Raw genomic sequence first — 24,268 nt, forward strand, 5'->3', positions numbered from 1 at the left:
ATCTTGAGGCGAGAGCATTTTTCCACGCAATTGAACTATTGTAATTTTTCCCTATTGTCGACTGCCAATTTTTGGCAGACTGGTCGAGGCGGAAATAACATTAATTAATTTTAGTTCGTTTAACCCAGTGGTCGCCAAACTTATGAAGCTTCTGAGCTACCGTACCGTTTTTAAATCCTACTGTGAACTACCTACGGAAAGAAATACAAACTAAAGAAAAAAAATCTTACATTTGCTTATTGCCTATAAACTTAAATTTCTAGTAAATACCAAATCAATTTTCATTAAACTGTATAAAACAAAAAGAAATTGAAACTGAATTGTACATAAGATAGAAACTGAAATGCAATTAGTAATAAATAACAAATGTAATAACAGATTATTTTATCTTATTAAATTTAGTGATAAGGATGGAATTCTTTTTTGTCATTAAAACGTTTTTTAATGTTGGGAGAATAGGTAGTGGCTGCCATTCGAATACAGTTGTCCAATGTTCATCAGTGAACAGTCCAAGTGTTCATCAGTGATGTCTGAGAGAAAAGCAAAATCCTGCAGTTAAACCGGATCTTCTAGAGGATTCGCTTCGTTCAAAAATTCTACTAAGGCAGGAAGCAACGCTTGAAATCGTTCTAAAACTCTGCCTCTGTTTAGCCAGTGAGCTTCCGTATAAAGCACTACGTAGATCACCATACTGACAGTCCAGTTCATCGGTCAGTGCTTTGAATAAACGTCTTTGAATTACATGTAAACTTTATTCACTATTTCTATGACTAGTCAATGGTAAGACAGAACTTTCGTCGTTATGACACATGGTTATGCATCCCTTCTCTCTGCCTACAATAGCATCCCTTCTTTCCTACAACAGCAGGAGCTCCATTAGTTGCTAAGCCTACCAACTTAGTTATAGGAATATTTTCAGAGTTGATAAGATCTTTAACTGCTAAAAATATGGACTATCCTGTAATGCATTCTAATAACGGTATAATCTTAATCAGATCCTCTCTAATTTCGAAATTATCAAAACACATTCTTGCAAAAGAGGCCAATTGAGCTGTACCAACTATATCAGACAATTCGTCAAATTGCAAGGAGAAATAGATGCAGCGATTAAAGTTAGGTGTAAGTTATGAGGTAACGTCAGAACTCATAACATTTATCCTTCTCATTACTGTATTTGCAGAAAGCGATATAGATTTAATAATAAACATTATCTCAGTTTTATTTTTGAAACGATCAAATAATGCATCAGCAGCTGATTATTTCACTATCTTTGTATGGCTCCTTATTCTGTGCAATAATATTTGAAACTCGGAATGACGCCTCAGTTGCTTCTTTATTCTTGTTTAATGGTTTTAAAAAATTGATTGTTGAGCATTAAGTTTAGATTTTAGCTACCTTACGTTTTCTTTCTTTAGAGCAGAATTCAGTGGAAAATCTTTTTCGATCCCAGCATGAACGGTTTTAAAGTGACGTTCGACGTTCCCTTGCGACGCTTGACGAAGATATGGCGACTCAGAATACTATTTAAATATACTTGCATAGCACAGTAAACACACACGTTTGTCCTTTACGTAAGTAATCGGTTTCCCATTCCGAATGAAAGTGATATTTTTTTTTTTTTCGTTTGAACACATCATCATTAGAACAGGCATAGCTTAGCACTGATGCTTAAATCAAGTTCCAAGTTGGCAAATATCTAATATACACACGAGAAACATAATGTGCGCAACCTAACGCATACACAGTCAACTATGAGATAAGGATGACAATGACAGTTGCACGGAACAAGCAGTTGTTGGTTTGGTTTATTTAATTACAGCAAAGCACACTAGGGCTAATTGCCTAAGGGGAGGGATGCCTTCGTGGAGGACTTTCTAAGGGAAACTGGCTCGTATACACGTTATACATGGGGAAAACCACGAAAACGCTCATGCAGCCAGCCCGTTCGCGGGATTCGAACCTCGGACCGAACTACCAGTGTTCAGCGACTTTATTGTTCGGCCGCTGGTGGGTTCAAGCAGTTGTTGTCAGAAGTGTCAGCTCAGTGGAAAAATCAAGGTTAGCCAACCGGAGCGTTAACGCGATCTACCAAAAATTTCCCTAGGCGCTACTAGGAGCTCTCGATCGACGGTTTGGCAATCACTGGTCTAACTAGTGATCCAATGTTGAAATTCTTTCAATCGCCTTGAGCCATTCTAATGCATTATCAGTGGCATCTGAATAGAATATGCGGTATCGTTCGCAGATGTAATTTGGAGTATACTTGAGGAAGATACGCATTTTAATAACAATTTTTGTGTCTCCATCAATATAGTGAGCATTGCAATAATATTTGGATCTATTTGAGGAAGCGGAGGTATGGGGGAGGAAGCAATGGGTGAGGACGATTACTTAAAAGTTCTTGTTTTGTTAGTGATTCAATTTGTTTCAATAATTCTATTATATCAGGAAGTGTTTCTTCGGGATTATGGTTATCATTATTTGGCCACTGCATACGAAAAGTAATTAATTCATCTAAAGTTGCATCTTCAGTTCTTTTGAAGGCCCACCAGCGGCCGAGCGGTAAAGTCGCTGAACACTGGTAGTTCGGTCCGAGGTTCGAATCCCGCGAACGGGCTGGCTGCATGGGCGTTTTCGTGCTTTTCCCCCATGTGTAACGTGTATGCGAGGCAGTTTACCTTAGAAAGTCGCTCCACGAAAGCATCCCTCCCCTTAGGCAGATAGCCCTCTAGGCTTTGCCATAATCACACACACAGTTCTTTTGATGTTATGTTTCACAATGTACAAGATGAAATCATTTTTATTTCCTCTGAGCGAAAAGGTTTTTGAAATGAAATTCCATTTTCAACTGTTCGCTCGATAGTTAAGTGACGAAGTGATTCTGCCTGTAAAGAAATCAAAGCAGTGTTTACGTCTGCTGACATTTTATTTGTTTGTTAGTTCACAATTGCTCTTGGCGAGAGAGGAATTATGTTTGGCGAAGTTCTTAGCGAGAAGCGAAGTGAGCGAGTATTATTTGTCAAGGAATTGCTACTTTTAAAACTTTTACGAATAAAATAATATTACAATTATTATTAACGCAATATTACCTGGGCGAAGCTTAGACGAAAGATGAAAACGTCTTCATAAATATTTGTAACCAAAATTCATCAGAAGTATTTGTAATAAGAAACGCTTTCTTTGTAATAAGAAACGCTTGACGAAGATATGGCGACTCAGAATACTATTTGGAAGTTTCCAAGAAAGAATTTCAGCTATTTTTTTATTTTTTTATTATTTTACTTATTTATTATTATATTTTTTAATACCGGCCACGCCGTATAAGAAATTTGTTAAGTCTGAAATAATGATGGAATTTAGATTTGAATTTGTTTAGAATTCATGCCTTAAAACGCAACTGAAGACTTCTAAACCGGCAACATTATTTTATTTTTCTAACAATAAATGAACGACAATCTGCTGTTGCCACACATATTTAATCAGAAATTTCTTTTTTGGATTCTCGCGATACGAAACAAAACGTCAGCCTAAGCCTATATCTAGAGACCTTTGATAGCTGGATCTTGACGAATAATCAACTCAAAACAGTGGTTGATAGATAGTGCAGAAATGTGCAAAAGATAGTGCAGAAATGTAGCGATTCAGATGCTGAGATATGACGATCTGTTCTACTCACTGAAAAATTCAACACAGAGAATAACTGATGAATTCTCATCTGGCTGAGAGCAGATCAAGAGGATGAAAAAAAATTTCTCTACCGAAAGAATGGATTTCCTTTGAAAGAAACGCGTTTTGATTAAAAGAGGCATAATCATTGACGGTGATTTTAAACTCTTCGAAATCAGAATAGTATATGATAGCAGAGAGAAAATATATGATTGAAATTCTTTCTTATAATGCACATTAATGCGCATTCACATAGAATACAAGTGATTAGATATAAAGGAAGATATAGAACTATTGGTCTAGTCAACGTGTTCTCTAGAATTAAATTCAATTAACGTTGCTGGGACAGGATGAGAAGATCAAGTGTTTAATATCAACCACTCTTCTAGTTCACAGGAAACGCTTCCAGTCCTAGTGAATTAGAGCAACAGCGAATAAAGTTTGTAGGATTCTCCACTGTGTAATTCTAAGTTACCGTTGAAAGTGAAGAATCTTAAGAACTGATAAGCGAATAATCGCTTGAGTTCGTGTGACAGGAAACAGCAAGATAGAAGGGTAAAATAACCCTTTATTATTCCAATCAAGTGTAACAGAACTCCGTCTTGGAGTTCTACAATAAAACCGACACTTAGGCTTTAACTTATAAAACTAAGAACGAAACTAATCTTAACTAGAGAGATATAGGCGAAGCTATCAAAATTCTAACAGAGTTGGCTCCTTAACGCTAATTGACTGCGAAGCTATTAAGGGCCTAAAGTACGGCCGAGTGTAATAATAGCTTACGAGAGAGTAGCCTAAAAAGGCGGACGCGTGCTGACCAGAATATCTGGTATCTCTCTCTCTCTAAGACAGTAGAACTTCGCGGTTAAGTATCGCTCTTCCTCATTAGCATTCAAACGTGATTCTAAAACTACGTTCTGGCCGGAAATGGTAAGTTGAAATTAAGAAGCGATAGGAAAGGAAGTTTAACTCAAAATTTTACTGTTAATAAAATTAACATTATTCTTACAAGATAATTCGAAGTGCTATATAGTCTCATTTCGATCACTCCACACAGGTTTACTATGCGTGATCATACGAATGTCCTTAAATGTTTTGTTACTTTTTTATTGCTTTAACATTTGAAAGTGTTAATTTGCTCTTGTAAAGCTAACATATATATATATATATAATTATAAAATAAATTTTTATAGTATTGTTTGAAATTCATTACTTATGAATTTCAATTTTTTGTCTTAATATTGTAGAGACATTAGGATTGTTCGGAAGCAGAAAAGATGAAAAATTAGTAACCGCCTTCGCCGGGAATCAAACCACGGATCTCTGGAATACCGGCCCAGCGTGCTACCGTTACATCACGAAGGCACGCTAGGGAAGTGGGAGAAATATCTTATATACTCCCCTTTTTAAAGGGCGACTAGGGTTTTAGGGGACCTTGTCGCCAAATCCTGGGTGTGAAGAATCATCATCCACAACCCTTTTAGTTCGGGCGCCACTGTAGAGTCATTAGGATTTTTTGGAAGCAGAAAAGATGAAAAATTAGTAACCTTCGCCGGGAATCGAACCACGGACCTCTGGAATACCGGCCCAGCGTGCTACCGTTACACCACGAAGGTACGCTAGGGAAGTGGGAGAAATACCTTATAATATGATCAAAATATTATTTTTGGTGAAAAATTAGTTGTAAATTTCTTACTATATATGTACTCTTTGATCATATTAATTTTTAATTAAGATAACGTATTTAATTATTCGCTAAATTTATATGTACCTCATTTTGTAATTCCTCGCCTGGAGAAGAAATGGTTAAACCTTCATAATAAGGAACAGAAACTTTCAATTTAGTTCCGAGATTTCGTTTTTGATTTATATATAATATATTGCTGCAAAATACCCAGCTGTGGTAAGATAGCTACCTCGCAAAGCGGAGCTAGGTTTGTCAAAAAGCGATAGGGAAATGCAAAGTTGCCAGATTTGTCGCAAAATTGCCTATTTAGCGATATTTGAGGATATGCCATACACGGAGCAAGAACATTCTAGAACGCATTCTTAGAAGTTTTCTCGGGAATATTCTCGAAGTTAGGTTAAAGCTATATATACCCTGTCTTGTACGAGGAGAGAGTAGTAGTGTGTTTTGGGGTCTGAGATAAGCTTGAGAGCGCTGAATCGTGGTCTTCTGTTTCTCGAAGGTCACGGCACTTTAGTGTCGCTGTACTTTAGTGCTTTGCCATAAAGTTGTCTTCACCGTTATGAAGACTGCGTTCCTGAGTGTTCCAGCGTGTTTGTCGTAGTTTTTCGACGAATTTAAACGTGCCTTTCAAACTGTCCTGTGTAACAATGCTTACTGGCAAGTAAATTGTGTTTTGATTCTTCATCAAGTGTTAGCATCAATTACTGGAGTCCACGAACCCGTTCTACGGGTTTCAACAATATATGTAAACAACAATTCAACAATATATGTAAACATACATATGCATTTCATATACGATACATATATATATGCATGAAATACGTCTACTTACTCTACATATTATATAGCCTCAAAATTTTGTTGAGCAATGTATAACTGAATATATATTCCTTACAAAATATACCAATATAGGTATATTTTATAAATGAGTACGGTGACAGAATACTCTGAAATTTGTAACTTTTTGAAAAAAACAAGTTTTTTAATTTTTTTTAAATTTTTAATTTTGTTATATATATAACTCATAAAATATGGAGAATATTCGTTTTAGATTCTTCTGAACGAAATATAAGTGACCTAAATCTGTTTTGCCATAATCTTGTAGATTATTTATCTAACTGAAAAAAATGTGTTTTCAAGAATAATTTCTTTAGAAGTAAAGTAATTCAAGTTAGCTAATTTAAAGTAAAGTAATTCAAATTAGTAGTAATTTTTAAAGTAGAGTAGTTCAAGTTAATTAAGTTATTTAAAGTAAAGTAGTTCTAGCTAACTGACTAAAAAAAGCTTTTTTTTTTTTTTTTTTTTTTATTATTATTATTATTTGACTGGAAAAAGGTATTTTCATTCTTTCAATGAAAACTTCATCTAGCGATAAGAAAATGTCGACTGGTTGCTTTGAGGCATATTAATACTTTGCACTTTTCATTTAATTTCTATGAATCAGATTTGACCGTTTTTGTAGAACATAAGAGTTTATGCATGAATAACGGAATTAAAGTAGCTTTATCCTTAAACTACATTAAATTATTAAAAATTATTTCAGCATTCTAGATCGCAGGAAGTACACAATCATGGATCCTGTATAACATTTTATCTAAGCCATTGCCACCAATTACGTTTCAAAGTCGTATATGTGCGCTATAGAATTGAACTGCTTTTTACTTCCTTGTATAAAGTAAAAAGGAAGTATTGTAATCGCGAAAAGCTTCAGGCAGCATATTTCAACGAAAATATCCACTTTGACCGCTTTGGAATGCAATTTAACGATGTTTTTGCGTGATATCTGTACGTAAGGACAGAATAAAAGACTCTTTTCCTCCAAAAAAACTAAAAAACTGCTTTAAAATGAATTTTGAAGAGAATTTTTCTTGGCGTCTGTACGAACGTATGTACGTACGTACGTATCTCGCATAACTCAAAAACGAGTAGCCTCAGAACGTTGAAATTTTGTATATAGGACTGCTAAAACATGTAGATGTGCACCTCGTATTTTGGTTGCAATCGGCCGCAAAAAACATATATAAATATATTTATATATATATCCACTCTGTTACTCGGCTCAGTAATCTCAGTTTCTTTACTCTTATATGTTTGTAAATTGTACATTTTTTTCTTTAAAAATGAGTGAATTATGTTGTTTTTATCTTCCAATTAAGGGTTTTATGCCTTTAGTACATCTGTATGCAATATTTTTAGAATTATCAATCAACAATTTAAAAGTTGTTTAAGTGCCGTTAAGGCCTTTTTTGATGGCGGCCATTGCTTGTTTACATTTGAAACAGCTGAGTAGTGAATTTGTTGCCAATCTAGAGAAACGTAGCTTCGCAACAACAAAGATAAACACCTTCATTTATTATTGCGATTTAAATCATGCTTAATCCTTTCTGGAATTTTTTAGAGGAAATAAGTGTTTAAGATTTACTTAATTTTTAATAATTAGTAATTTAATTTTTAATAATTAGTAATTTTTAGTAGAGATATTTTTAGTTTTTATGTATTTTTGCCTTGTCGCGAAGTGAGAACTGAATTAATTGAATGAGAAATACTCAATCGTCTGTGAAAAACTGTTTCTTTTTTGTTTTGTTTGCTTAATTTCTTTTATACGTCGTTCTAGCTTTATTATAGTACTTGAATAGAACATGTGGCAACGATTAGATAATTCTTTAAATGATACAAATTTTGTGCATTCTGAGTTATAATATGAACGAAATATAATACTGTTAAGTGAACCTAGCGCCAGAGTTTCGCTATGTTAAACAAATAGTGTGAATTTTAAAGAATGCATTTATTCTATTGTGGTTTATGCGCTGTCGGCGAAGTAGATATAATTAAATCCAATAAGTTTAAACCAAATGCAAGAAAAAATGCGTATAATTTAATATTCCGTACAAGGAAGTCATGTGGTGTACACATCAGATATTTTATACAAAGTTTTAGGACTGAACATGTTCAACCAAATTTAGCGGAGCTGCCGGATGATAATTATGATTGCATACATATCTTAACTTGCTTTCTTTAACATATCATCAATCTGCAATTAGAAATTTAAATGGAATTTTTGTTTGACTTTGTGAAGCCATTTCGGCGAATTTCGATTTTGAATCCATTTCTGGATTCAAAAACTGAGCAACGAGAAGCGCTTTCGTTGCTTACAGAATAGCTATCATTAAGTAGTTTATTGCAAAGAAATGTGTAAATGGTTCTTTATTATTACTCATTCCTCCGATTTGGTGCCTTTAAACTACATTTTGTTCCTTAAAGGATTCATTCCGAGAATATTCCAGATATTCGAAGTATAAACAAAGAAATTATTACGAAGGCTAGTTCAAGTTTTTCCAACATGTTAAGATATTTGAAGGCTTAGGAAGGAATGTATGTAGAAAGGGAAAATAGTGTTAGGTCAAAAGGGCAACTGTTCATGACACGCGATTTTGCGTTGTTTAACTTTTCATTCAAGTCTGTTGCCATTCGAAAAAAAAAAACATAAGATATTTATCTATCAGATTTAATCTGTTAGTTATTGATGAACAAAGTAAGGTATTTCTAAACAACAGATGCAGTTCTTAAGAATATTATTTTTAGCCCAAAAGAGATATTAGTCTTTTGTGTTGTTTCACTTTAAGTCTTCATTCAAGTCTATTATGTCGGAAAAATGTAAGATATGTTTTGTATTTCAAATTTAATCTGTCTGCTACATGGCATGGCTAGATCTTAGAAAATGTATTTACTGACATGGGAGCTAAGCTCCGCTTCCTTCCCTCAAAGGGGAAAGCGTTAAATTAGAGCAAATTCTTTGAAAAGAAAGCTTCACGCATAGGCTGTTAGAAACAATAAATAAAATCTTTAAGAGACAAGAACAAGAGGTTAGATTCTTTTAGATTTCTTTAAACAAAAAAGGGGGAGGGGAAGAAAGAAAGAAAAATTGCGTCGGTGTACTGTTTGAGCAGGTGGAGTCAAATTCAGCACAAATTACACTTTGCTAACCGAATTCCATTTATGTTGTTATGGAGGAGTAAATATGTTATACACTTCCATAACCTGTCTCGTTCTGATAATAAAAGATGACTTTAATAGAATATTACATTAGAGCTTGCTCGTTTTGAGAACTAACCTTGTTTAGGGTTTTACGGCGAATCATAACGCGCAAAACACGCTCACGTATTCTCACTTTATAGCTCTCGAAATAAAAATTTATTTCCTCAGTAACATAAATTACCTTTACATTACTTTGCACAAAACCGAAATGACTTCAGGATAAATTGCATAGAAGGTTAGGCATTTGTAACATTCCAAATTTTTATGGGTCATTATAAATTGAAAGCGTTTTAAATTATTCATTTATTCTCTCCTGTTCCATTCGTTCATAATAAACTTCTTTTGCATTTTCAGTTAAGCGAATATTAAATTTCGCTTTGAGTGTTCCTATTTATAGAATTCATTCTAATGGATAAAAGGAATTCTCAAAATATACATAGTATTGATGACATTCGGTATTTGCACTCAAATTTATTTGACGGGGATTTTAAAAATCTGTTTTTCTCCCTTTCCTTTCCTTTTTTTGCGTTAAAATTATTTGTAATTCAGTTTTTTTTCCATTTCTGGAGTCCGCTAGATTAAACTATTGTACCATAAAGTTAATTATTCACACGTCTTGGGTAATTATCAGTTCTGAGAGTTTTTGCCAGTCCTTGAGCAGAATAACTTTGCGATTTATATTACCTGATAAACTGTTCGCTCTGAAACATTTGCTAGCCTTGCATCAGTCTTTACCATTCTGATTATAAAAGCTGCTGGCTCGTTGAAAAAAGCAGTTGCTACAACAATATTTTACCTCGCATTAACCTTTTAAAGGGACGAAGTGAGTGTATATTATATTACAGATATTCTTCGGCATTGTCAGTGCACTTTTATCATCGTTCTGGACAGGTTCTGTACAGCTTCAGAAGACCATTCTTTGTAGGTATCCTAGCACCATCAGCGTAGTTATTTGATAGAACATCAGAGAATATGCAGCATGAGAGAGGATAGTGTGACAAGAGCTCCAGGGTGATAACTCCCCACATAGCACAAAAATATCCTTGGGATATCCCGAGGATGTTGCTCGCGGGATATGCGCACATCCTCAGGACATCCCGGAATATCCCGCGAACCTCCTAAATACCTCCTCCTGAGTGCTTAATGTCACATCGCGGGATATCATCAGGACATCCTAACTAAGCCCCATCGACAGCGTGCAGAATGTTATTAGGATATGAACTCCTACTTACTACATCCTCAGGACATCCCGTTATATTCCACTAACCTCCAAAACACATCCCATTATATCCTAAAAACATCCTATCTATGTCCCATTGACAGCGTATGGGATGTTATTAGGATTTAAAGTCCTACTTACTACATCCTCAGGACATCCCGTAATATCCCAGTTTCCTCCTAAACTCATCCTCCCGAGTGCTTAATGTCACATCCCAGTATATCGTTAGGACATCCTATCTAGATCCCACCGACAGCGTATGGGATGTTATCAGGAATTGAAATACTAGTTACAATATCCCTTTAACCTCTTAAATACATACTCTCAACTGCTTAATGTTACATCCCAGTATATCCCCAGAAATCTTCTTTATATTCCAGTGAAAGTGTGTGAAGGTGTTGTGATAACCTGAAACTTGCTTATTTTCCACAGACAGTCTCAGGTCCTCCATCTGTGGTTACTATGGAAAATAAGAAATGTTAAGAATATTCAATATACAATTATTATATAAAATTTATTTTTCTAATTTGAATTTCAATTTATTTAATAATTTGTAAATATATCTAAAATGAGCAAAAGACTTGAAATGAATTATTAATACAAAATATTATAAGAGAAAATTTTGCTTTAAAATATTAAAAATCTTTCGATCATTTTTAACCATTCAATAGCCCAAAACTGAATTCTTCGATATATTCATAATTAAATTATTCTACAAATTCAGTTCTGACTTCAGTTAATTTGTATTTAAAATTCAATAATAAAATTAAGCATTTAATAACTTTTAAGTAGTGAACCACATGTGTGTAAATTTTGAAATTCTGAACTTAAGTCGGTTACGTTGATTGAATCATTATTCATGGCTACAATATGATTAAACAGTTCATGAGTTCGTCTTGCTATTTGCTGTAATGGAGCGGAAGATTTTCTAATCAGTTTTTTTTTATAGAAGATATATAGCTTTCAAATTTAAATGCACTGTAATTATCTAACGGCACAAACATTTTTACATCTGCGCAAATATGCAGTAGGCCGTGAACATTATGAGAAATATACTGTTTTCCTAATAAAGCCTAAATTTACCACAAAGGGTTTTAATAGAAACTGTGCGTATTCATCAATTGCCGTCTGATTCTGTATTTTGCGTAAGAGTCTAATCGAAATATGAAGTAGCAAAAAATGATCATATAGCTTTTTGTTAAATTAAAAAAAAAAAAAAATAAGTGGGCTAGTGTACAGTAAAAATGGTGTGCGGAAAAAATGTCACCCGGAAAAAAGGGAAACGGAAAGAATGTCCCCGGAAAATAAGGAACGGAAAAAATGTCACTCGGAAAATAAGGAACGGAAAAAAAGGGTTGACTGAAATGGGCTCGCTCAACAATATAATGTTGGGAAAAAAAATGGTGGACAAACGCTCTATGCATCCATTTCCTGACGTGGTGTTGCTGAATGCGTCCGTGGATATGCTGCAATAACTTGCACTACGGGTAATTACTGAAGATATCAGTAGGAGGTAACCAATCTGTAACTGACTTCTGATCCTAAAATAAAACTGCAGTCGAACACTTTCTGTTGCTGTTTCTTGTTAAAAGAATCTTCAGCTTGCAAGCTTCCAATCACTGCATTGGCGCTTCTTTTCCGATTTCTTGTGCTAAAGCCATTCCTTGTTGACTGCGATCAGACCCTCAGAAAAAGTCACCGAGCTATAAGCTGCGTTGCTATAGCTCTACGTTAGTAAACAAAGCCTTTGGCTGACATACCCGCCGAAGGGTGAAGGAGTCATACGAGAGTTAATTTTTTATCAGAAAAAGAGAATTTTATATAGAAAGAGGGAAGTCCCCGTGTCATCGGGCGTTTTGTCGTCAGTTGCCTTTCGCGCCTCTGTTTAATATTCGCAGAAAGAAAGACGGAGATTCGCATCGAATTGCAACCCTAGAAGCCAAAAATATTGAAATTTGTTTCATAATATATGGATTTTATGTGAATAATGCATATTTCGTTATTCACTTTTCAAAATAAGATCTCTAAAAATATTGGAACTATATTTTTTAGTAAAAGTATTCTTTCTATAGCTGATAAAAGAAAAGTCCGCAGGTTTCCACCCCATCTGAGCGTGATCTTTCCGATAGTAGTTTAATTAACATGAGATTTGCAAATATTATGACTTTTTTCATATGTATAATAACGCGTATGGATTTTAGCATAAAATTAAAAAATATATAATAGTTATTAATTATAATATAATTATTTTAATTAATGAAATAGCTATAATTAATTGAATTTGATTTGTTATCCCATAATTATTATAGCTAATTATTCATTTTTTTCAGCGTGTATTCATATATATATACATTTTAGCTCAAAAATAAAAGAGATGTATAGAAATTATTAATTACAATAAAATTAAATTAACTATTTACTATCGTAAATTTATTATAATCATGCATATTAAATATTACATTAGAATTCATTGTAATGATAACATAATGATCGAAATTATACAATAAAACATTATACTTAAATAATAATTATAATACAGTTATTATACATTAATAGTTATTTATTGCACTTTATCATAAAATTCTGTATATACATAGCAAGAATAAGTTTTAAAAACTGTCATATTTTTATCAGCATATAAATAAATAAATAAATAAAAGCAGAAAATTAAACACAATGCAATCAAATTTTAAGGTAATTTCTCCCGCCTTCTTAGCGTGCCTTCGTGGTGTATTGGTCTACATGCTGGCCGCCTATTCCAGAGGTCCGTGATTCGATTCCCCGCGAAGGTATTGCTCGTTTTTCATCTTGCCTTCTTCCAAAAATACCTAATGTCTCTGCAAAATAATTAATTACAAAAGATGATCAGCATATCATCTTAGAATACTTGAAAGTAGTTTTCACTCTCCTTAAGTTCGTGCTCTCTGAATGCACTTAAAATAATCAGGGAAGAAAAGAACAGAAAAAATCCTTACTACATCCTTACTAGAGAATCAGCGAGCTCGTTCCCCGATAGCTTGCATGTGCCTTGGTCCAATGGAGCGCGATGTTCAGATGAGTGCTGTTGTGAATTAACTGTTGTACGGACAACGTCGTTATACAACAAAATACAACGAGAAACTAATGAACCATAGCAAAATCTACGCCTATTCTTTTACTCATGCCGGCCGCTGAAATATGTTAAAACAAGGCCTGGTGGTCAAAGAGAAATTAACGTATTAATAATGTAAGTGTACCAGTTATATTTGATAAAGACCTAAGTATAAACTAACCGATGTTTCTTCCTCCCCCTCTTTTTTTCGCCTTAGGAGAAGAAAACTTTGCATTGCGTAATCAAGTCCTTGTGGAAACTGCTACTGAACAAAATAAAAGTACGCAATAGGATGGAATAATAGTATTATAGAACAGCTATTAATCATATTCATAGTATATTTTTAGCTGTCTGTTTTGTTATACAGACTTACATCCTTTATAAAAAGGATTCCTATTTAACTGCAGAAAAAGAAAACCTGCATACAAGTTCGTGAAAATAAATTCATTATTACCAACAGTTCGAGAAGTAACTACAGTTATCAAAATGAATCCAGAGCCAGTTTTATAGTCTGCCAATCAGTATAAAGTCTGCCAATGCAGTTCAATGTCGTACAAATGAAATAATGAGAACTATTGAACAACAAGTGATCTCTGAATTGGATTCATAAATTTTCGTGTAATTGAGTGAATCGGCTTTTGGAAAGAAAAGAGTTTTAATGAACTATGGATGTTATTATAGTGATGCTAAAGTAGAAATAATAGAGTTTTTGAGTAAATTATTTTGAGAAGAGAACAATATGCACAAGAGGGAAAGATATATTTCATTATTTTGAAAACATTTTATAGCAATATGATCATTCTCCTGTCCAACATTACTGCAGCTTTTTATGAGAAAACGATAAGGCAATGTTTCGAAAATATCAAGTAGTTTTAACGTATATCGAAAGGAAGACGTAACATTTGGAATGGTTAACGATTTCACACACGGCAACACTTGTTGCGCAAATATTCAGTTGCGAAAAATTCTCAGGAAAAGCTTTATATTGTTTTAAAGCTGTGCATCAGAACAATGAAATATTTATCATTGCAGATAAAGTTTTGGATAACCGAATTGTTTGCACATCGTATGACCACAATGATGAAAGTTAAACAATTTGCTTCTTCATTCGAGTTATGTTGGCTCTCCAAGGGTATAGAAAGCTAGTTGGTTTTTTTAATTCCTACCCAACGGTGTTGTAACTCTGAGTAAGTTTTGGAATAACATTTTCATTCATAGCCGTAGCTTAGCAGCCAGTCGCTGTAATTGATAGTCGATGAGAAGTTGCATTATTAATGTTGTTTCTACTTTTATTTGTTTCATCACAAGCAGTGGACAATAAAGTTCTGCGTTATATTTTACCTTGAGTTTTATCATGAGTTATCATGTATAGTAAGCGTTAAACAGATGATAACTTGCCAGTTATTAGAGTTAGCTTCTTAAACTCCCCCGTTATGTTTGATAATAATCATTTTAGTTATTTAAATACCTTTAGACATTACTGAGCATTTCACGAGCAACGTACTACAATGGTTTACCACGGTGCTCTCGCAGAAGTCTAAACTTCCATGTGAAACTTAAGAGCTGAACTTCCATATGAAACTCACAAATGAAAAAGAAGATAACAGAAATTAATATCAAGACATGTAGATACACCGTTGTCTAAACAGTTTCGATGATTCATAATTACTCAACTATAGCATAAGAATTAAAATTTTTTATTAGAAAAATTGTGGTGTCTCCCGCCCCTTCTGAACGAATTTACAAAAAATTGTTAAGATCTCTTCCGTAGACTTTTTACAATGAAATCATTCGATTTTAAGGTCAGTAGTCTTCAAACTTTTTCTACTCACGGTATAAAGTATTTCTTCCGACTTCTTAGCATGCCTTCGTGGTGTAGGGGTCAGCACGCTCGACGTGTCCGTGTTTCAAGTCCCGAGAGGACCGAGACCGAGAGGTCCGTGTTTCGAGTCCCAGCGAGGGCATTGCTCATTTTTCACATCTTTCCTGCTTCCAAATAACATGCAGTGGCTCCCGAACTAAAAAGGTGGTGAATGATGATTTTTCACCACCAAGATTTGGCGACTGGGTTCTCCCAAACTCCAGTCGCCCTTTAAAAGGGGGAATATATAAGGTATTTTTCCCGCCGTCTTAACATGCTTTCGTGGTGTAGCGGTCAGCACACTCGACGCGATTTCGAGAGGTCCGTAGTTGGAGTCCCGGCTAGGGCATTGCTCATTTTTCATCTCTCCTGTTTCGAAACAACCTAATGTCTTTACAACGGAACCCTTCAAACTATAAGGTTTTTTCGAGGAACACCGACCTACCGTTAGTAAAATATATATCTTAAAATAATACTTAACCGTAAATCAATGTTACAAGAATTTCACGTAAAGACAATTAAAAAAAAGTACTGTATTTTTTGATAAAATATTTTAACATAAATTAACGCAATTTACTCCTTAGTACTAACTCTTACGCAGGTGTCACCTACCCTTAATTTTATTTGGTGACTGGGTGACTTGCACTTCAAAGATAACAAATGTATGTTTATATAGTTTAGTTAGTAAACACTAGTCAACTAGTGTGACTGCTTTATAATTTTCTTTTTACATTTTTATTTTGACTCGCGGAACCTCGGGATTTGACTCATGGAACCCTGGTGTTCCGTGAAACACAATTTGAAGACCACTGCTCTAGCTGAAAGTAAGTCAACTATAAAACTCGTTTTTCTGGATATTATTAAATACGTCGTTTGCCAGTACTTTTTTATCTTGGTAATATGCGAATTTTTAACGAACACTAACACCTGCTTTCTGTTCAAAAATGACGAAATGCTTTAAGAAGCGTTTCAATGTACAAATGACAAAAGAAATAAATGCTCTAGATTACTACACACACCCAAACAAACAGGACAGAACATAAAGCCGCTGGAGTAGGTCCTTGCCCTGGTGTAACCATATGATGATGATTACCAGCCCGGTAGATGAATTCTATATCTTGTTAAAAGTTACATCAGAATGTGGGGATTTATTTTATTAACTTAACAGTTATTTTATGTTTAAGGGACTTTCCTCTCGTTCTTGCTTTCAACTCACACTTTCTTGCCAGAATACAAATTGTCTAGCTCGCGTGTAAGTAGAAAGAAGTTAGTATTTAAGAGAAGATTTTAAAAGATGAAATCAGACAGTGTTCTGCCTGGCTGAAGGTCATGCTGTTATCTTTGATTTTCTAGCGATTAAATTTCTGTGGCGTTGAGCTATTCTTGGCGTTAAGCTTGTTTACGCCGACGTTTCGAGTCATAGTCAGCTTGCGCGATAGTTAACCCGCGAAACCGTTAGGCTAAACTTAATTTCAATTAAGTTTTGAGTTATGCCAAAAGTGTTGGATTTTGTAAGCCCCAATTGGTGCCATCTGTGAACTTGAGTTAATAAAGGGTTCTTTGCACCCTTCTCCCGACTTTGTCGTACTTTATAACTTCAGAATATTCTCTAAACAGTCTTCTAACGTTGAGCTCAGTTAATGAAAGCAAAGCATAAAAGACATTATAAGAACATTATATGGACAATAGAAGTGTAAAAAGTATGCACATAAACACATAAATATTATGCAAAAACGTGGGTTATTCAGACATGAGCAACTATTTATGCTGTAGTCTAAGTATGTACAAAGAAAATGCTTTTAATATTTTGAATGACAGAATCTGATGCATTCGTAAGAGCAAAATGTCCGTTTTGGGAGCATGAGTCTAACTACTGAGATGAAAGTTACAGTTCGAGGGGTGGAATTACCTAGCATAGTACAGTAGTTTAAAATATGGAACTGTCTTGTGAGAATATAAGACAATAATTTTAAAAAAAAATCTGGTTACCTAATGATTTTTAAAATAAAATATGAATTTACTTTTTCAGTCCATAATTATTTTTATCTGGTTCTGGGAGTCGATCTATCTATGTCGAAAAATATTAGCCAGTAAAAAATAGAATTTTAAAAAGTAAGAATAATAATGTGAGTTAGGAAAAAAAGATCTGATGTGGACACCACATGAATTTCTTGTACGGCCTATTAATTAACACAATTTTTTGCTGCACTCCATTTAAACTTATTTTCTCGAATGATTCTAAATTAACCGATCTCTCAGGGCAAGTTGACACCCACTCAGTGAGCTCAGTTTTTTTATTTTTATATATTGGTAAATTGCGCTTTTTTTTTTTTTTTTTTTGCTTTAAATATGATTGAATTATGTTGTTCTTATCTTCTTGTTAAGGTTTTTATGCCTTTCGTAAATCTTCATGCAATATTTGTAGAATTATCAACAATTTAGAAGTTGTTTAAATGTGGCTAAGCCTAATTATTTTTACCATAGCAGCCATATTTATTTACATTTGAAACTTAGTAGAATAGTGGATTTGTTGCCAATTTAGAGAAATTAAGCTTCGCAACAACAAAGTAAAGTCTTCTTTTATTATTGCAAACTAAATTCTGCTTAATCCATTTTTTAATTTTAAATTATTAAATTATCTCATACATTGATTCAGCATAGCGTCCACAACAATTTAAGCCAGTTTCTACGCCTTCAGTGTCTTTTTGCCGAGTGAGATTAAAAGTAAAGTTTCAGTTTTGTGGATCGAAAAATCTGTCTTCTTGTCCGCTGGCTGAATTGCTTGTTTTTGCTTAGAAACTAATTTTAATTGTAAAAAAAAAATTTTTAATTGTTTTAACTGTGTTTGGTGTTTTATGTTTTACTTTAGCTTTCAATTTTTAACACAGGTATTTTGAGTTTTTATGTATTTTTGACTTGTCGCGAAGTGAGAGCTGAGTGAATTGAATGAGAAATATATCTCTAATGAATTTCGAGGAAATAAGTTTAAATGAAAGGCAGAAAAAAATGCGCATAATTTAATATTCAATACAAGTCATGTGGAGTACACATCCGATTTTTAAATTTTAGATTGAGAAAACATGAATATTTTGGTTATTTAAAACACTTCTTTAATTGGAAGTTTATACCAGAGATTGCGAAAATAAAGGCCGGGTAAGAACGTTTTAACCTAGTAAGGCAGGTGAGTGTACATACATACTTTTGGTTTTGTTGGTTCCAATAAAAAAGGAAAGGTTCGCAACTAGATGTTATAAGTCTTATACAAAAATTTACGGTCATATACAAACTGCGCATACTCTCATATACAAAATTTCAACGTTCTACATCTAATCATTTTTGATTTATGCGAGAGACATACATACGTAGATAGATACGTCACGAAAAAGTTCATAGTAAATCCATTTAGAAAAACATTCCTTTATTCTGTCTATACGTAGAAAAGTTAAGCAAAAGTCAAAATGGGTTCGGGAACGAACAAAATGGATATTTCCGTTGAAATATGATACCCGAAACTTAAAAGGTAAATATTAATGCTATTAAACAGATACAAAGTGATCTAAGAATCTTCCAATATATGCTACGAAGTCATAAAAAACAAAATCAGTAGTGATTAATTATATTACTCGTATTAATCGAAAACTACTTAAAATTACTGTTGCTCCATTGTTCTCCATTCTTACGTCAAATATTGTCCATTGTTTTAAAGAGATGATATTACTTTTTCTCGATAGACAGAGAATTTTTGCTCCCATTGCATAAATATTAATAAGATTGTAATTATAGAGTTTTTTTGATAGCCCATTATTCTTCAGCAGATTTTAGAGGTAGCTGTTAATTATTTTTGTTTTATACTTTCCTTCAAGAACAATGCATTTTTAGTTTGATCTCAACTGAAATAATTTGTTAGCAATTTATAAGACATTTGGTTTTTTAATTCCTAAATTACGTTATCTCAAATGCATATGCATTTATATACACGATAATTGTATAAAAGCAAATAACGTATAAAATACCAAAAAGTTAAAATTTACAAAATTACAACACTTAATTAATGTGCTCAAACGTAGTAACAGTAATATGTAAATAAAGCAAAAGTCTGTAATAAATTCTTCTATACGCCTCATACTGAAAACAACATACAAAGAAATTATCAGGGAGGGAAACACATAACCAGAAAATATAAAAGAATATTGAAAATCATTCCGAATTATAACTTGCAAGATATATGTATGCAAGAAAGAAGAACTCCTCTCCACTTCACCCTTATAGTTCTCTGATTTAAAAAATTTTCATCCATAAGATGCTGTTCCCCTTGACTACAAATTGCATTTTTTTTTTTTTTTTTTTTTTTTTTTTTTTTTTTTTTTTTGTAAAGCAGGCCTTCAATCCAGACCGAGTCAAAGGCAGCCTTGAGGTCAAGTGCAACCAACTGACTAACTTTATTTTGTTTCCTATAATGTAAGATGCTGCTATAAATTTTGTTAAGCAGATCAATGCAACTTCTATTAGGAAAGAAGCCATAATGCTGCTCTGAGAGTGTCCCACTTTCTTGAATTCTTAGAAGCAGTCTATTCAGTACCATTTTTTCTATTACCTTGGCCAAGATTTGTGTCAGAGAGATTGGACTATAGGCAGAAATCTCAGAGCACTCTCTTCCATGTTTTAAGAAAGGAATCACTACTGCCTCTTTCCACTTCTTAGGGATTTGACCGGAGTACCACGAGTTATTGCAAGCCTCCAGAAGGATACACTTGTTGTCTTCTTCTAAAGACGTAATGGCAGTCCTTGTGAGTCCATCCTATCCTGGGGTAGAGTTTTTGAGGTTCTTAATGACCTTCTCAAGTTCCACTCTGGAGAAAGACCTGTTGAAGCTGCTGCTGTCGTCTTCACTTAAATCCAGGGGCAGTTGTTTGAAGTATAGGCCTTTGCGTAATGTTTAGCAAACATGTCACATTGCTCTTCAGCAATCCAGACATGGTCTCCTGACCGATTAAAAATATTGTGCGACGACTGCCATGGATTATCGTCCTTACGAAGGTTCCTTAATATCCTGTAGATGTTGCCATTCTTGCTGGCGTGCATACAGATAGTCTCACAGAGCCGCCTTTTTTTTTTTTTTTTGTCTTTAATGGCTCTGTTTAGATTAGCACTCCACTTCTTATAAGAAATCCATAATTTCTTAGACAAGTAAATTTTGGAAAGTCTGAGATGTTTGCGTTTTTGTCCCAAAATAAAATTGCGTCCCACCATGGGCAGTTTCCACGTTGTTTAATCACTTTAGTCATTTTTCGGCTTTTGACTTTACTCAAAATATTGTTAATATTATCTAAATTCCTCTCATCTGGAAGCAAAGAACTGTCGATTGCAAAGATTGTAGAACAATTGCAAAATTTGATAATTTTCTTATTATCATCTCTCGAGACATTGTCAATCCACAAGACAGATCTTCATCGGGTAATGATCACTGCTAAATGGGTCTTTGATAGTCTTCCAGTTCTCAACTCCATACAAGGACATAGCGCAAGATCAATGCTGAATTCCGCTCCGCTTAGGCTCACGTGTGTAGGGCTTCCATTGTTTAGCATGCAGAGGTTACTATTATTGCACTATCTAAGCAAAACTTTACCCCCTATGGAGAGTTTTTTCGAGCTCCAAGCTGGATTATGGCTATTGAAATCACCTAAAATTGAGTATTTGTCTGGTAATGTAGCCAGTACTCTGTCCCAATCCTCCTCGCAGAATTGGCCACTAGGGAGATAGGCATTTAAAATTGATAAATTAAAACCATTTGCATTGATGTCAACTTTCATTATTTCTCCCTCTGCAATATCATATTTATTATCCTGTACTGGTAAACTAGCCCAATCTTTTTTCTTTCAAAGCAAGGCTTCAAAGGCTTTAAAATAACAAGCCGAAAATTTTGAAAGAATTTGCGGTTTTTTGTTTTAAAGTCGTTTTAAATGAATTCTGAAAAGCAGCCATTAGTGGTGTTACCATTTTCAAAATTTCCTCCTTTGCCATACTTGACTCCTGGGTTCCAATCACTTTTGCGTAGGTCAGTTTGCTTTCGATAATTCTTCTTGCTTCTGCAATAGGGACGTGGTAGTCTGCACTATAATTGAGAATTTTGCTCTCTTCTTTATACTTCGGGCAATCCTTTGAGATGGCTTCGTGATTATTATTGAATAAAACATACTTTATTAACAGACTTTTACATTGCTCTTTTGTGGTTATCATCACATCTGCTACATTTAATTTGATCTCTGCAATTTTTTATTTCATGTCCGAATTTCAGACACTATGAGCACTATCTCGGATTATCATAAAACCTCTTTACTCTTTGCCTGGTCAACCGTACTTTTATGAATTCTGGGAAGATGTGTCCGATAATTGTGACCAGTACCTTCTCAGAGGGCCTTCTGTTTTTATCGGACTCTTTTATCATAAATCTCCGTAAGCTAATTACATCTATATCATTATTACAACTAAGTTCTTTAGCTAGCTCAGATAATTCGAAGTCTCCCGGTATATCAGATAGAAGGTAATTTACTTGTTAAATCATTCATTGCGAGTGTTGTAGAGACTCTGATATTCAATATCTCTGACAAGCTTTGTACTTGCCAACAACATTCAGCCGATGGCGTACAAATTAAAAGTCTTCCATCTCTTATGCGCTTAATAAAATCAATGTTTCACCAACGACACTTTTTTTTTTTTCAATTTCATCTTTTAAGATTTTTGGGTTATTCACATTCAAATTTTTTCTTTACCACTTATAAAAATTACATAATTTTAATGCCTCTTTCATGGCATGTTTTAGAAATAATTCTTGCGACCAGGGCGGACTGAACAATTGTTCTGGCCCTTGCCCGGTTTCACTGTTCCAATTCATTATGAATGCGTTACAATTACCGCATAGATAAAGAAGATTTCTAAATAGCTCTCTTGGAACTTTATTTACAGAAATTAAACTGAAAGGAAAGGAATAAAGGTGACCTCACTTAATAGACTCCGAAAAAGAGTATATCACGCTTCCAAGCACTTCCCACGTAACCGGGGCACTTCGCAAGTAAACAAACGCGAAAGATAGCGTGAGCACCACACAGCTTTGTGTCCGCGCGGCCAAAAACCATGACTATTTAACGAACAAACCTCGAGAATACTATCCTAAAGAAAGAGTTGCAGCTGAGGAGCTTGACTAAATGGAAATAATAAAACGCCAAAAACTGAGGATGAGGTACAAAAATGTAGACTGAAAAAATTGATTGGTTTTGTTTTATTTAATTAGCGCAAAGCCCTGCCTCAGAGGAGGGATGCCTTCGTGGAGGCCTTTCTAAGGGGAACTGGCTTGAATGCACTTTACATATGAATATATTAGAAAATTCATAAAAAATATTTTGCTTCATTTCTTAAATAATAGTGAAGCCTAGTGTTACCAACGCATAAAAATAAATCCTTACTTTTGAATAACAACCACCCAGGCGATGGTGGTTAAGTGAGACTATTGCGATGTCAAGGGCCGGATTCGAATCGCGGAGAAGGCATAGCTGTGATTGTCCATCCTTTCATTGGAGGGCTAATAGCCCACCTATTAGGTGCTTCCACAATAAAGTAGCCACCCCTTCCGGTCTTAGTAGTGTCCAAGACTAAGTCGGCTAAGTGGCCCACCAATGGGGGAAAAAAAATCTGCATCAAATTTTATATTAAGCCAAAGTTGCGTTTTTTTTTTTTTTTTTTTTTTTTTCTTAGGCTAAAATTTTAGCCCAGTTCCTTTGAGCTAAAATTTTTGGAAACAGTCTATCTTTAGAATTTCCGATACTCATTCTCGCGTGCTGAAGATAAAAATTATTTTTCCGTACTACGTTGCCATTGGTCGCTTTGAAATCGTTGAGTTTGTTAAGAATTAATTAATTGTTAATGAAAAGTTTGTTTAAAATCTTACAAAATATGAAATGCACAATAAAACTAATTCGAAATTCAAAATTAGGGCCTCTAGGTGTCCATATTCGAGTAGAAGACGTTATTCAAAATTTGACGGATCTAAGTACTGCAGTTTTTTCACAATGCGAAGAACATGCTTACATTCCTACATATTCTTCATTATGTAATTTCTTCAACTATAATACGCAGCGATAATATTTGGTGGTAACGATTTGAAAAGTGATTCACCTCAAAATCTGTTTTGAGACCATTAGCCTTCCTGGGCTAACGCTCTTTTGGGCTAAAAAGAACTTTTTGAATAACATTAAAATTCAGTCAAAAAAAAAAAAAAAAAAAAAAAAAAAAAAAAAGAATTGGAACACTGGAAAATGAATTCTAATAACATAGCAATAAAAATACATAATGTCACTTTTCTTTTTGAAGGTCTTTCGATGTTTACGTTGATATAAAATTACATTAAAATTTCTATTTGATTTAAAAATCTATTTATCCTCACCACTTAAAATCGGGGAGGAGGTTAACAATGATGAGATAAATTTTTTTATTTAAAAATTTGTTTGATTATAAGCAGCAACAAAATAGCTAAAAACAATATCAATCTTTCTTTTTCTTCAGTAAATCCCAAACTCGGTCAATACGCGAGAGATAAGAAAAAAAACTACATTTAGGGAATTTCCCCCGTCCCAATCAGTTTGACTAGAGATCGAAATTTTGTGATGATTAGTTTGAGCATCATATAAAAGCTGCCAAACAGAAGTGGCGTAA

Source organism: Stegodyphus dumicola, chromosome 5 (genome assembly GCF_044657685.1).
Source record: "Stegodyphus dumicola isolate Sdum_Otavi_A_Nest chromosome 5, ASM4465768v1".
NCBI lineage: Eukaryota > Metazoa > Arthropoda > Arachnida > Araneae > Eresidae > Stegodyphus > Stegodyphus dumicola.